Source organism: Oreochromis niloticus, linkage group LG5 (assembly GCF_001858045.2).
Source record: "Oreochromis niloticus isolate F11D_XX linkage group LG5, O_niloticus_UMD_NMBU, whole genome shotgun sequence".
NCBI classification, from domain to species: Eukaryota; Metazoa; Chordata; class Actinopteri; order Cichliformes; family Cichlidae; genus Oreochromis; species Oreochromis niloticus.
In genome coordinates this window covers 14,018,584-14,033,000 of record NC_031970.2, presented here as the reverse complement: position 1 = coordinate 14,033,000, position 14,417 = coordinate 14,018,584, and the positions used below count along the sequence as shown (strand labels likewise).

At 36.5% G+C, this 14,417-nt stretch overlaps 1 protein-coding gene across 10 annotated transcripts in view; it reads right to left on the bottom strand.

Moving 5' to 3' along the window:
• Positions 1–14,417, bottom strand: part of LOC100691544 (glutamate receptor-interacting protein 2) — a 245,317-nt gene that overhangs the window by 59,723 nt on the left and 171,177 nt on the right. The window lies entirely within an intron of this gene.

Genomic DNA, 14,417 nt, shown 5'->3' with positions numbered 1-14,417 from the left:
CGAACACTTGCAAAGACATCAGGAATGCTTTCAGCAACTTGGCCATCTCTGCCGCACTGACTGGATGTAAGACAAACTGATTTAGTCACAACTTAGCCCCTCGAGCACTATGAATCTGCAGCTCTCATCCTCCAAACCCACATATCTCCAGTGCCAGAGTTTGTGTGACTGAGGTATCAGTTCACTACAAACTTGTTTGTCATAACCGGCATTTGGAAGCATAGCACATCATCTGCTAGCAATACTAGTCTTTTTCAGTGGATATATCATCTTCACACTGACACTTTTTCTTTTTAAAACCTCTTTGCTGCCTCTCTTCTCGGTTCCCCAACACTTTCTGATAAATTAGTGTCTCCTAGTGAATAATTTGAATGTGATTAGGCTAATGACTGCCGGCACTGTCAGCTCACCGAACAGGTTGAGTTACAGAAGAGGCGTCAGGCCAGATTTCCTCCTGCAGCAGAAGCACTGGCATAATGCTTACAGCATGAGCATCTTTTCAAGCAGAGACAGTAATGACTTTAGCATGTGCTAGGCAGGTTTTACAGAACAAAGGATGGATGTCATTGGACAAATACAAAGTAATTTTTGTACAACAGGTTTAAAGTTCAGATTCATTGCTCTGTAGCAATAATGGGACAACTGTTAAATGTATGTTTTGACATAAAAATGGAAAGGAATGAATTACTTTAAATGCTTATTATTTTCCAAACAAAACTAAACAGCTGAACAGAAACTGCAATATCTGTATGTTGTTACAGTTACAGTAGATGTAGTATGCCAACATTTCTTGTCAGCTAAATGTTCACTCAGAATATGCTGCACATGCAATATGCTACTGTATGTGTGCATGTGTGTGCCCCACAACAGATGTTACATGTTTAGCGTTGCTTTCATTTTGATTAACATAATTTTTTTTTAAAAATTAAAAGAAGTGAAAAACTCATAGTGATGCATTTTTAATGCATGTATTCACTCACTGTTGGCTGTGTGAGCTGATGAAAAAGTGAGTGACCAAAATAGTGACAATATAGCCTACAGCTCTGTGCTATTCAGAATGAAAACTGAACAAGACACTGATTTTTGTGCCACCGTAAATTAAATTCGAGCCTCAGCCTGGCCACCACCACAAAATTGTGGCATCTCCATTGCAAATAAATGAATGAATAAATTAAAGGAAACAGAAAAAAAGAATTAAAAATAGGATGCTGTTTAAATGTTAGCCTATGAGTTGTATGTCTGCTACTCAAAATTCCACTGTTGTGTAAGTGTGAACAAATAACAGACTAAAAAGCCATCTATATATAATACCTTGACACACAAATAATTGTACGTTTTGGTGCGCACACACAGACACAGACACAAAGTAGCACATTGCATGTATGCATGTATCTATGATATATTTTAAGTGTTTTATGGGGTTGTAAGTCAAAAAATTTACCTCTCAGCTTTAAAGCATCCTGCTGTATACAGAAACACCTTCTAGACTTTTGCAGGTATTTCTGCTTGTGAAGGTGTCTTTATATGTATGCATGCATTCATGAAATGAATACAAACAGACACTTTTCTGGAGAACCTTGCACGATTCTTAAAATCAAAAATTCTAAAATTCACAGATCTGGTTCATTTTGTCACTGCACAAATTATGTATAAAGCAATGAATAACCTGCTTCCTGACAATATTCTAAAACTGTTTTCTAAAAGGGAACAGGGATACAATTTGAGGGGGGAATTAAATTTAAAACATCCTTGTATCCGTACAACATTAAAAAGTTTTTGCATCTCTATATGTGTGGAAGCTGTGGAACAGACTAAGTAAAGATATGAAGCAATGTTCGAGCATGGCGCAGTTTAAAAAGCGGTTTAAGGATATGGTTTTTACAGGGTACAGGGAGGAGGTAGAGATTTGATAGGGTATTCTTGTCCAATATTTTCATGTGTGTGCGGGTGCACGGGTATGTTGGTATGGGTATATATATCTGTAGGTTGTGTATCCTTTGAGGTGTTACTGGGGTTATTGAAAATGTGTATATGTGTGTATGTGTATATACGTATGTATATATATATATATATATATATATATATATATATATATAAAAATTAATAAATAAATTAAAACAAATTACACATAACATATAATGTAATTGCAAGGAGGTATTCTGTAGTCTATTGATTACAACATAGTGGAAAAGGGGTGGGACTAAATAAGCTTATGCTTCTTCCTGCTCCTTTTTGAACATGAAAGTTATTTGTAGTTGTGGTTGCTCGTTTTTCCTTTTGTTTTGCTTTGTTTATTTGTCTCTTTGAATTCTATGTTGTTGTACTTTTTCAACATGTTCAAAATAAAGATTCAATCAATCAATCAATCAATCAATCCCCTAAAGCTTTTACTCAGCCTCTCAGACTATTGCATATATGCAAATATTTATTCTTGATAAGGATCTTTTTTTTGTAATTTATACAACACTTTTTTCTGTTTTGTTACATTTTGGTGCTTATAACTTTTGAAAGTGATAAATTTAGCATTAAATCAAACTATTAGAATATTTCCTAAGATCAATTTAAAAAAAGAATTTAGAATAAAAATTGATTTTGTCCTACTAATGAAAATATGTTCATTTGAATTAAATTTACACTCCTAAATTTAACTGGAGTTCTTATGTAACAAATTATTGCATCAATGTGGCATGGGAGAAAGTTGCTCCAAAGGCATTTTTGAAGCCCAGGTTTCTTTGACAGCAGCATTCAGCTTATCTATACTATTCTTGACCCAAGGGTCAAGAGAACGGGAGAGAATGGATACATACATATAAATATATATACGTAACGGATATATATCTGTTCTCTTCCAGTTACCCTTGTCAGTATCACGGGGGTGCTGGAGCCTATCCCAGCTACCATAGGATGAGAGACTGGGTACACTCTGGGACAGACAAACATTCGCACTCACATTCACACCTATGGGCAATTTAGAATGACCAAATATAAATATACTCAGATCAGGAACATGGTAATAACATATAGTTTTTAACACTGAAGACAGGTACCAAGTCATGCTGAAAAAAGGGAATCGGCATCTGTATAAAACTTGTCAGAGGATGGAGGCATGAAGTGCTCTAAAATCAAACAACCACAGCAAGCACCTCAAATCATCATGTCTGTGGAAATTTCACACTAGACTTAAAACAACTTTGATTTTATACTTCTTCACTCTTCCTCCAGATTCTAAGATCTTGATTTCAAAATGAAATGTAAAATTTACTTTTATCTGTACAGAGGACTCTTGACAAGTAGGCAACAGTCCAGTTCTTATTCTCCAGTCTCTGGTTCAGGAGTGGCTTTCAGAGACTATAGTTTAACATATAGTTTGAACCAATATGGAAATATAGTTACTGCTGAAATGACCCAGATGCAGATAAAAGAGTTGCCCAGTTTTAAACTAGATGTATGAAAGTCTTTGATCTGCAAATTGTGGATATTTGCATTTCAAATGGTGACTCTTCCTAACAGTCGTGCAAGTCATCAGTGTCACATGAATCAAGTTTTGAATTAGCAGAAAACACTTGAGAATATGGTGTCAAGATAGCAATGCAAAAAGTTAATTGGAAAGTAGCAAAGGTTTTGAGCAAAACAATATTGGGGTATTTTTCATGTGTCAATACACCATATTTAGCTTACACAACTAATCCTCTACCTCTCAACCACAGATCAAATCAATGTTGAGCTTCTAATCTGAATTTGATAAGTTGATATTTACTGACAAGCATAGCACTAAAATGAATACATATCATGTCAAGAGTACCATAAACATTGCAGATAAGAAAGACCCATCAGAAAGAGGAAGAGACAGAGCCTGGGGTAGTGTAGAAAAATGTATTCATAGATTTGCACACACAGCCATCCCCCAGAATGATCATACTCTGACCTATAGTTTGAAAGCACATAATTAGGAAAACACCTTCTAACACACAATCTTAGTTTCTTACCATTTCTTTCTTTCTTTAACAGTCACACAAAAACACTCAGTGGTATATAACAGTACTTAGAGACACAACACCCCAACATCTTAATCATAGACATACATACAAACATACATGTGGACTCAAGTACACACAGAGTGATTTCTCCAAATGTGACAACAAAGTGGATGCATGGGTGAATCTACATGTCATCTCACTGTGCTTATTATTATACACATACATATACACAGCAGAGCCTCTTATTGGTGAGTTGATGTCACTCATTTAAAGGCAATTCTGTAGAGATCCATCACTGAATATAGAGAGACAAAGGGCTTTGTAACTGCAATAAACTAAGTGAACTTTGTATGTTTTCACCCCTGGCTTTCATTTGTAGTCATGAAAAAGTGAATCATTTTCATAACAAGAGCAAATTTTCATAGGCAAATATTTGTGACTAGTTGCAGTCTGACCGTAGAGATTTAAGAATTCATCAAAATCTGTAAGCTGAAATGAATGAAAATCTGTCACTGACAATATGTTTGGAAGAACACATCAATGTCAAGGATGTAGCAGCACTGTACACAATAGTAAATATTAACATAATAAGGTTTTATTTATGATGTTTTTCCTGGACTAATATGCATAATACACTTGAATGAGCTGAAACTACTGGAGTGCACTGTGATTGCAGTGAGCAGCTGCCAGGTACAATGTTTGTATGAAAGTGGAAGAAGGCTTCATGTGAAAAGAATGCACCACTACTCAGCCAGGCTTCTCAGGGTGCATAAAAGAGAACACAAGATGCAATTGAAAAGAAGTGAACAGAGTAACTAAGCCTATTCATTTTGTTGAATAAGAAATTAAAGCAAGTACACTATTATAATCATCTGCTATTCACTAAACCACCAAGTAGGCGTCACAAAACAAATGAACGAGCGTGCTGCTGAAGTGTTCGGGAAAAGAGATACACCTGTTTGTTCAATGCAGGAAGACTGGAAGAATAAAAATGAGAAGAAAAAGACAGAAGAAAAACGCATGAGTATATGCATATTTTCAAGCAAACTTTCATAAACTAGCAATGACACTTTAACTTTATGTTTATTTTGATTTGCAAGAAAAGCAAAATGCAACGGAAATCCAGGAAATAGTCATTCACATCGTCTATATGTCTGCCATAATTATTTCTAGATTCCTTAGTGTGACCGACAGGTAATGGGAGACTAACTCAAGATAGCCATTATCCATGTATAAAGGCCCTGCCCTGACATTAACTGAACAGTGTCTTGCTGTGAGGGCGCAATGAGTCACTATACATCTATAGAATAATCTTAATATGATGGTGTAGTGTATGTGTGTAGTACCTGTATAACCAGAAACATAGAGCTTAACCTTTAAAATTACCCAACAAAGATCTCTTTTAACCTTTCTTCAGACTTCTCAAATTCCAACAAGTCTGGAAGAGAGCTGTGCAGCCTTTAAATTGTGTTGTGTTACTCTAGACCATTAGTGGTAATGTTACTAAATATGTTTGCTTGTTTAGGTCACACAACCTTGAAATTGTTACTGCCCTTTAATGATCATAACGACAACAAATGACAGTGTATCTGAAGAAATAACATACATTTTTCCTCTGTTACATCAAGTTTCAGTGTCATACAAACACCATAAAAATCAATGACCCGGTCACTGGTATATCTTTGTTTCACATGCATTGTAGGGCTATTTTGATTTTTTTGTAGTGGACCCTGATTGACTCATTATAAAGAATTGATATCTTCAATAGGAATGAATGGAGATGACAGGTAAGAAGAACACAGAGAAAGACTAAAACATCATTTGTTCTGGTCCTATCATGAAAATTGTTCACAATCTGCTTCTTAGGTCTGATGACATTATCCATTTCCGGGTCCAAACTCTTCCCGGTTACCAAATTAAACAAACACTGTGGTATCACTGAGAGTTAAAAATGGTCCAAATTCTGTCATCTCCAATGAATGGTCAGTGTGGCTGTTCTCCCAGGTGTTACAATGCAGCCCAACGCCCAACAATGTTGGTTGCTAGCTTCTATCTAAATACCATGTTCTCACTGAAGGATTTCTAAAAAAAACTGCCAGTGTTTGTAGGTTAGGCTAGCTGAAATATAATGTTGTGCTACCTGGTGGCTAGCTACAGAGGTATGGTTAGGGTACTATAAACGTATTAGCACAGTGAAGATGGGGAATTAGGGTTAACTTTTTAAGTTAACATGTGGATACCCAATGGGCAGAGACAAAATCAATCAAATGGAAGGTAAAAGATGTTGAAAAAAAACCCCAAACGTCAGTTAAGAGAACATCTGAGATCCATCCACAATCTCAGCCATGTGAGGGTGATTCTTTGTTCAAATATTTGGTGCCACACCATTGGCTGCAGTTAAATCGTAACATTTTAAGAACTAAGCCTAAAGATCTATGTGTTTATATTACATTAAATTCCATAACATTTACTCCATTTAGAATTCCTTTTAGAGAATTTATAGAATAGAACTCTTTTTCTAGTATACTACACTATTAACATACATTTCCATTTACAATATATGTGTTAAAGTAAATGGTAAATGGTAAATGGCCTGTATTTATATAGCGCCTTTATGGTCCCTAAGGACCCCAAAGCGCTTTACATATCCAGTCATTCACCCATTCACGCACACATTCACACACTGGTGATGGCAAGCTACGTTGTAGCCACAGCCACCCTGGGGCGCACTGACAGAGGCGAGGCTGCCGGACTCTGGCGCCACCGGGCCCTCTGACCACCACCAGTAGGCAACGGGTGAAGTGTCTTGCCCAAGGACACAACGACCGAGACTGTCCGAGCCGGGGCTCGAACCGGTAACCTTCCGATTACAAAATGGTATGGTAGCCAGTTTAGAACCACTACAAAGTGTGTGTGTGTGTGTGTGTGTGTGTGAGTGTGTGTGTGTGTGTGTGTAGGGTGTGCGTGTGTGTCTTTGTGACATGCATAGACACACACAGGCTCTGGGTTTTTGAATACTAACGCATCTGATTGCTGCCATTATGATGCTGAATGAAATTGAAGATGTGTAATTAGCTATTGTTCGTGACAAAGCTAGTACACAGATGGATAAAAAAGAGACAGAAAAAAAACAAACTACAAAATACCGCACATATGAACAGTAACCCCCCCCCCACCCTACCCACCCACTCAGTAAATATTAAACAGACGGGGGGAAAAAATGGCAAAAATTGTGTGTTGTACATGTGCACACACAGTTATCCTGACCTGTACACATACAGGTTCTGTCACCTCTTGCACAATTTTTTACACCCACTCTCCAAACACACTCTCTCTCTCACACACACACATGCACAGAGTAGATCTCTCACCCACACATACTGAGTGTCTATGGAAGGAACAAGCAGTAATTAGGGTGGTTAATAGCTTGTCTGTTGTGGTAATTGCTGCCTGTATGGATCTGGTTGGAGGGTAGAATAGGGGTGCAGCAGAGGGGTCTCATCAACACTTTAGTTCTAATGATCTCATGTCTCTCTCTCTGTGTGTCACCTCTTTATCTCTTTCTTGCCAAGCTAAACTCTTGCTAAAGTTTATCTGTGACAAACTTTCTAAAGCAGATGACACAGAATACTCATCAGTACAGCATCCATCTGAAATAGACAGTTAACCAAAAGATGTTCTTTTTTGGGTATTTATATTTATTATAATGACCGAAACTGCTATAACATAATTTGTTCCTATAATATTGTTTTACTCTCCCAGAGTAAAATGCTTCACTGCTCACAGCCTCTCTTTTTTTTGCCTCATCAGAAACAAAACATATTTTTAAGGGCATCAAGAACAGTGCTATAAGGGCAAAAAAATGGTTTTTTTAAGATCTGTAATTGCAAAAAAAAGGACATTTCTTCAAGATATGAAGAAAATCAATTCAAAAAGTACAGCTGATATAAGTTATGTAAAGGAAAAATGGCTGGCTTTCACTTCAAATATGCCACACAAAAATACTGAATATTGTGCTGAAATGTTACTTTATATTATGGCCTCACTGTTAAGCACAGGCACTGCGATACAGAAGTTTATCTCTGTGGGTTTTAGTCATAGTGAAATGATTAATAAACAGGTGTTTTACAAATTAAGTCCAGAACAACATTATCTGCCTGTCAGACAGTTCTGATACACATGTTGCAAATAAAGATGTATCAACATATTCTTAAAATCAAAACCAATATGTACAATATGTGCTCTGAATGATACAAGAGTGAAAGTTTAGCATTCTCATGACAGATAGCTTTACTGGTATTGTTATTTAACAATAAAGCTTAGAAAGGCAGGAGATATAAAAGGTAGAAATAAGAAATTTGAAGTCAAATATTATGTAGTAAAAAACGGAGCCACTCAGATTCAGGTTGTACAAATAGGAATTTTTAACGATAAGAAACGCCAAAATTAAATTTACTGCTTATGATTTCCCAACCAAATTGTAAGATTTTAACATTAGTACCTCCAGCAATGTGGAGAATATTGGATATTGCAAAGAAAATATTAAGTTACTGAGTTAGGAGGATTTTGTACACCGTCATGAAAATGGCAAAAAGCAATTCCATGACTGAACTAAAGATTATTGTAGTTACTGAAATTACAAGCAGGCAGCTCCTTACTTCTTGTTGTGTTGAGCTGCACACCGACACTGTGATAATGCCAGTGCATAGTTGATGTTAATTAATGTAGAATAAAGTCCAAGTATAGAAGTCTTCCCTCAAATGTTTGGTAACTTTCTGAGCTGATTATAGTAACAGGCTGTGTGGTCCATTCATTCAACAGTCATCCTGAACTGTTCAGAGGATGCAAGGAGTCTTTGATATAATTGCTTTGTTTAGTTCCTTGGCGTGCCTGTTTTGTCCATGAACAGCGGGCATTTGCGACCCTGACAGGTTAACAAATCACCAAACCCACTGATGTCTACACATCCTTTAACCACCGAAACATTCACATCACATGCTTTGCTTCTTAAAGTAGCATGTACACTTACTTGCACTGGAATGAATGTGGGCACTGAAGGTAAACGGTGATAGGGGTTAAAGGCCTTGTGACATCATGAGAGAGAAATGCCAGAAACTATAAAACAGTGATGGCAAACTAATTTTACGTGTAGCCCACTTTGCTCTTAAGTGGGCTGAACCAGTGAAACTACCTGATAAATGTGAAAAATCAGAAAAAAGTTTGTTCAAAATATACAGTTTTTGTTCATGTACAGAAAATGTTAGCTTTTTGTTGATGTTTGTTTTGTGAGGGGTGGGGGAGAGACAGGGCGGTGGTCTTTATCAACAGGAAAAGCTAACTGTAAAACACATGAAAATACAGTTTGAGGTTCAAAATCTATATCCTTTGATATTTTCCAATGCCATCTGGTGGGCTGGACCAGAGTCTTTGCCAGGCCAATTCTGCCTTATATTTGACACTCCTGCTCTAAAAGCTTTATCACCACAAACTCTGAAAAACACTGCTGAAAAAATGTACTCCACATCAATTCAGGTCATCTGATTATTGCCATAAAAATATATTTTAAAAAAATACATTGTTGCACGAGATTTGCATTTCAACTATAAGACACATTAAACGTCACCAAATCCACCATAATAGGAGGCAAACTTCCCTAAAAACATGACAAACAAAAGTACTGTTGGATTTCAACAAAGACAGAAAAATCTCACAGATGAAGAAAATCAGGCACAAGGAGAAATCAGCTTGGCAGTTGTAGGGCAGGAAAAAGATGTCAAAAACACCTTTGAAGTTACAGTTTTGTTTCTTGTGCCAACACATCTCTGTAGCAGATTCAAACTGATGTTCAGTTAACTAAGTTGAGTTGGTTTTATCAGAGGACCGGCAAAGGGAGAGAAAGAGAAGAGTGATGAAAATGAGAAATAACTGGGTGTTGTGATGAGAAAGGCAGTCCCGTCATTAATTAGTCACATGGTTTGATCCCCCGCACACGCTGCCGTGATGCACCTGGAGTGCTTGTAAGCTGCTTGAGGTAAGAGCATTATCTAACTGTCTAAAAATGTAAATGACAGGGAAGAGAACGTAATGTGTTAAAGACACAGTAAGAAATGTGCTGTTCTGTCGCTGAAAATATTCAAAAGCAGTTTTCTATTTTCATAATTAGTGTTATTAATTACAAATGATCAGTCTGAACAATTATACATTCAGTAGTCCCTTTACTAAGTCTACCTTGTTAGTACCGGGTTGGGCCCTTTTTCCCTTCAAACGGCCTTAATTCTTTGTCGCATAGATTCGACCAGGTGCTAAAAACATCCCAGAACCTTTTTCAGCATTTTACTGGCAGGACTAACAAAAGATTTTGGTCTGTATTTACATTACACTGCCATTCCACCACATCCCAAAAATGCTCAGTTTGACCATGGAGACCATTACGAGACACACTGTGTCCATAAAGATGGTCAATAGTAGTCAGGTAAGCTTAAACAATCCACAAATGGTACTAAAGGAGCCAATGTTTACCAAGAAAATATCCCCCATATTATCTGAATGTTTTAGCAGAAAGCTGGAAACTGTTTCCAGTCTTCTGTCGTCCAATATCAGTGAGACTGCTGGAACAGTTGCCTTAGTTTCCTGTTCTTGGATGACAGGAGTGGCAGTTGGTGTGGTCTTGTGCTGCTGTAATGCATCTACTTTAAGGTTCCCATCTTGTACATACAGAGATGCTTTTCTGCATGCGTCGGTTTTTCCCCATTTTGATTCTTGGTTTGAACTTAAGCAAGTCATCCTGACCATGTTGACATGTCTAAATGTGTTAATTCCATGTCATATGCAGACTTGATATTTGCATTATCTAATGCAAATGTCTAATCGTGCTCTTTATAGTTGCACAGGTGTACTTATTAACAGAGGCCAGTGAGTGCAGATTGCCAGTGAGCACTCATGTCTGCATTCTGTTTAGCTGCATTATCGTCATGCTTGTAATCACAGAACAGATGTCCTGCCAGAGGAGTACAGTTACAACTTGCTGAGGAAAATGCAGTTTGTAGGAAACAACAGAGAAATATGAATGCAACATGCAAAGCTGATAATAATGTCTGACATACTCACTGCCTCACAACTGTCACTATTAACAGAGGTGGGAAGTAACAAAGTACACATATATTTTCATTGTACTTAAATAGAATTTTCAGGTAACTTGTGCATTTTTTTTTTTACTTTTATTTCCCACGTTTTCATACATGGGTTGTTAAGTTTAACGCATTTGAGGAGACTTATTATTTTATGTCACTGAATACCTTCTGGATATCAACTCGATTTGAATCTAAATGGAGGGAACAATAAAACTTAGAAGACAACCTTGGTGATCCTTATTGCAGACTAAAGGCAAAAACATATAATTATGGACCAGAATGAATAAAATTTCTGGTGCTACAAAAGAGGAGCAAGCACAAAGGGCATCATCCTTTGTCCAAGTTGGACTGCCTAAAACATAAGTCTGATCCTTTCCATGTTCAGTCTGAAGGTGCAGGCATGAATTAAAATTTGTCTCCACAGCACACAAATGCCTATGAGTCCTCCTCTCCTCCCCTACATAAAACATGATTAGGAAAAATGGGACTATCCATCTCAGCCACTATATTAAAGCTGGTGGGGCCTTTGTAATATTTAATGGATTAATTCAAAGTGCATGAAAATGCATCAATTTGTTGGAAGACGTACTTACATAATAATCACCATTTATTTATGAGGACGATATTCTTTTTTTTTCCAATAAATAAACTCAAAAAATGAATGACTGGACCTTTAACATGATGATGCTGATTAAATTCACTCACTTAATTCTACCTACAAAATGCTTTATACTGCTTAGAGGTTGAAAATACCAAAGAGCAGTGAATTTCAGAGCAGCAGCACAAGTTGGCTCATCACAGCCTGCATACAAAATCCACACAATGGAAATTATTATGACTTATTTTTAAGGGACTTTTTCCCCACACTCCACTACTACAGCTGATTTTGGGGTTCCCACACCTACCAAATCCTGACTATACATATTTTCATTTTTAGATGTGGAGGCAAACTTACCCACTTGCAATGTAGGCAACAACCTGTGCTCTTTTTTTTAGCTTTACTTGAATAAAGAAGTTGAAAGAGTACTTTAACTTTCACCAATGTATTTTTAAGACAAGTATCTTTACCTCCCCTTAACTGAAGAATGTGTGTACCTTTGCCAACTCTGAATATTAAATTATCAGTGTGGTCAAAGCTGTCGGCAGAAAGCCAATGTGGTGATAAAGCTCTCATCATACATTTATTGTCTATTTCTGCTTTATATCCTTATCCCTTCAGCAATGATGAGATTAAATCAGCCCCACAAAACAGTGCAAACAGCATAAAGAAGTGAAAAACTGTCTATTTGGTAATATTCTAAGAGACATATGAGAACTACAGTATCAAACTACTTAAAAAAATAAAGTAAAATGTTTTTTTTGTCACAGTCTTTTAAAATATGCAGTGTTAGGGAACTTAACTTTTCCGTTTTAATCTTCTGTAATAATGAATCTAAATTACTGTAATAGCTCAAAGCATGCAGTGAAATACGGAACCTCTACTGTGTCTGTATCTACATAAAACTAAAAGAAATAAAAGCACCTTTGTGAGTCTCACTGCATTGTTATCATCTTGGTTAGTCTCTGAGGCCATTTCACAGAATATATCTCCCACTATGTTCATTCGTGCATGAAATAGGATGGTGCTCACCTTATTAATACTCCTGATGCATCTCGTTAACTTTACTACGCTAATGTACTGTATGTTGTAGAGGAACAGAATCAGAAATGTGTTATGCTGATATCATGGTTGCTAGTTTTGTTTCTTGGCTATGACACCATGTGGAATACTTCAAATTGAATCAATAGCACATAATGTTATAAAACAATATGATACTTTTTCCAAAAGCATTTATACCACTTTGTCATGTAGCACCAGTAATCTGCAAAAGTGTTCTATTGCTGATTAAGTGGTGATCAATTGGTGACTGTGGGTATGAATATGGGCATAAATAGTTGTCTGATGTGTTCGTCCTGCAGTAGACTCATGACCTGTTCAGGATGTATCCTGCCTCTTGCTCATGACAACTGTGATAGGATCCAGCAACCCTATGACCATGAATTGGAGAAATGGTTTAAAAAATCTGCATCGATGCATTTGCTTTATTGTTGTTGTTGTTGTTTTTTTTCCTGAGCAGGAACCTGACCTCATACAATAGATGTTGATGCGTCTTCACTTATCCAAACGTTTTCCACTTTAAAGGGCAAAAAAGTGCACATACAGTATATAAACAGGATGGATTGGTAGACAGCAGTTTGAGTCACACATCTTATTGGGATCTTTTATTTATTTATTTATTTATTTTATTGAAACTACTTAAAGTTTAAGCAATAAAACCTACTTAGTTTGGTTTAGGTAATATAAAATACTTGGATTGGTTAAGTCAATTTAGTTGAAATATGTTAGTTTAAAAATTGATAATATATCAGTTTCAAAGTCATGCTAACTCCAAAAAAACTTCATATTTTGGATCTATGTACACTGATTGTTTTTAGGGATACCTTAACAAAGGGGCTCAGCTGCACCTGTTCAAATTGTTTTTTGGGGTTTTTTTTGTTCCAAGCTTATTTTTCACTATAAGCATCCCATTGGATTAATTCAATATGGCAGAGAGCTATGGACCCTACCAATCAAGCTAATTAACCAGTGGTAGTGTTCACCAATACCTTCCTGGCTCTAACCTCTTCTCCAAATGTGGTCAAATCAGATTCAATAAGTGCTATACATAAGACTTTAAAATGATACTTCACAAAACACCTACAGCCATCTTATTATACAGTCTATGGTTAACACATATTAACCATGATGAAGAACCAAATCTTATCTTTGCGCTGCATCATACAATTAGTATATGTGAACACGATCGTTTAAGGTATACATGAATTCACAAAGTAGTCCTGATAATAACAATCATGGTTTTTCTTCCATTCATGGTGAGAATACCACAACACCTAATACAAAAGCATAAATCTGAGACAAGAAAACGGTGACCAAAGATAATAAGAAAAGAAAAAAGAGAAACACTCCCATCAAATGTGACAAGCATTGTTGTTTGAAATGAGAATAAATAAATAGAAAAAAAAACACATACAAAAAACTATATCAATAGAAAACACGAACAAAGCTGAACATAGAAAAGAGCGCCACCTACAGAAAACTGTTTTTATTATACGAATTCCCAAACAACAGGATGCATCATGGAATTATTGAATGGGAGGCAATTCCTGGGAAATGTAGTTCAATCAGCACAACAATGCCACCGATAAATAAATAACGAAGAATACAAATTGCAAAACTGTTGAACACTCAATAAAATAATTTCCCTCTTGG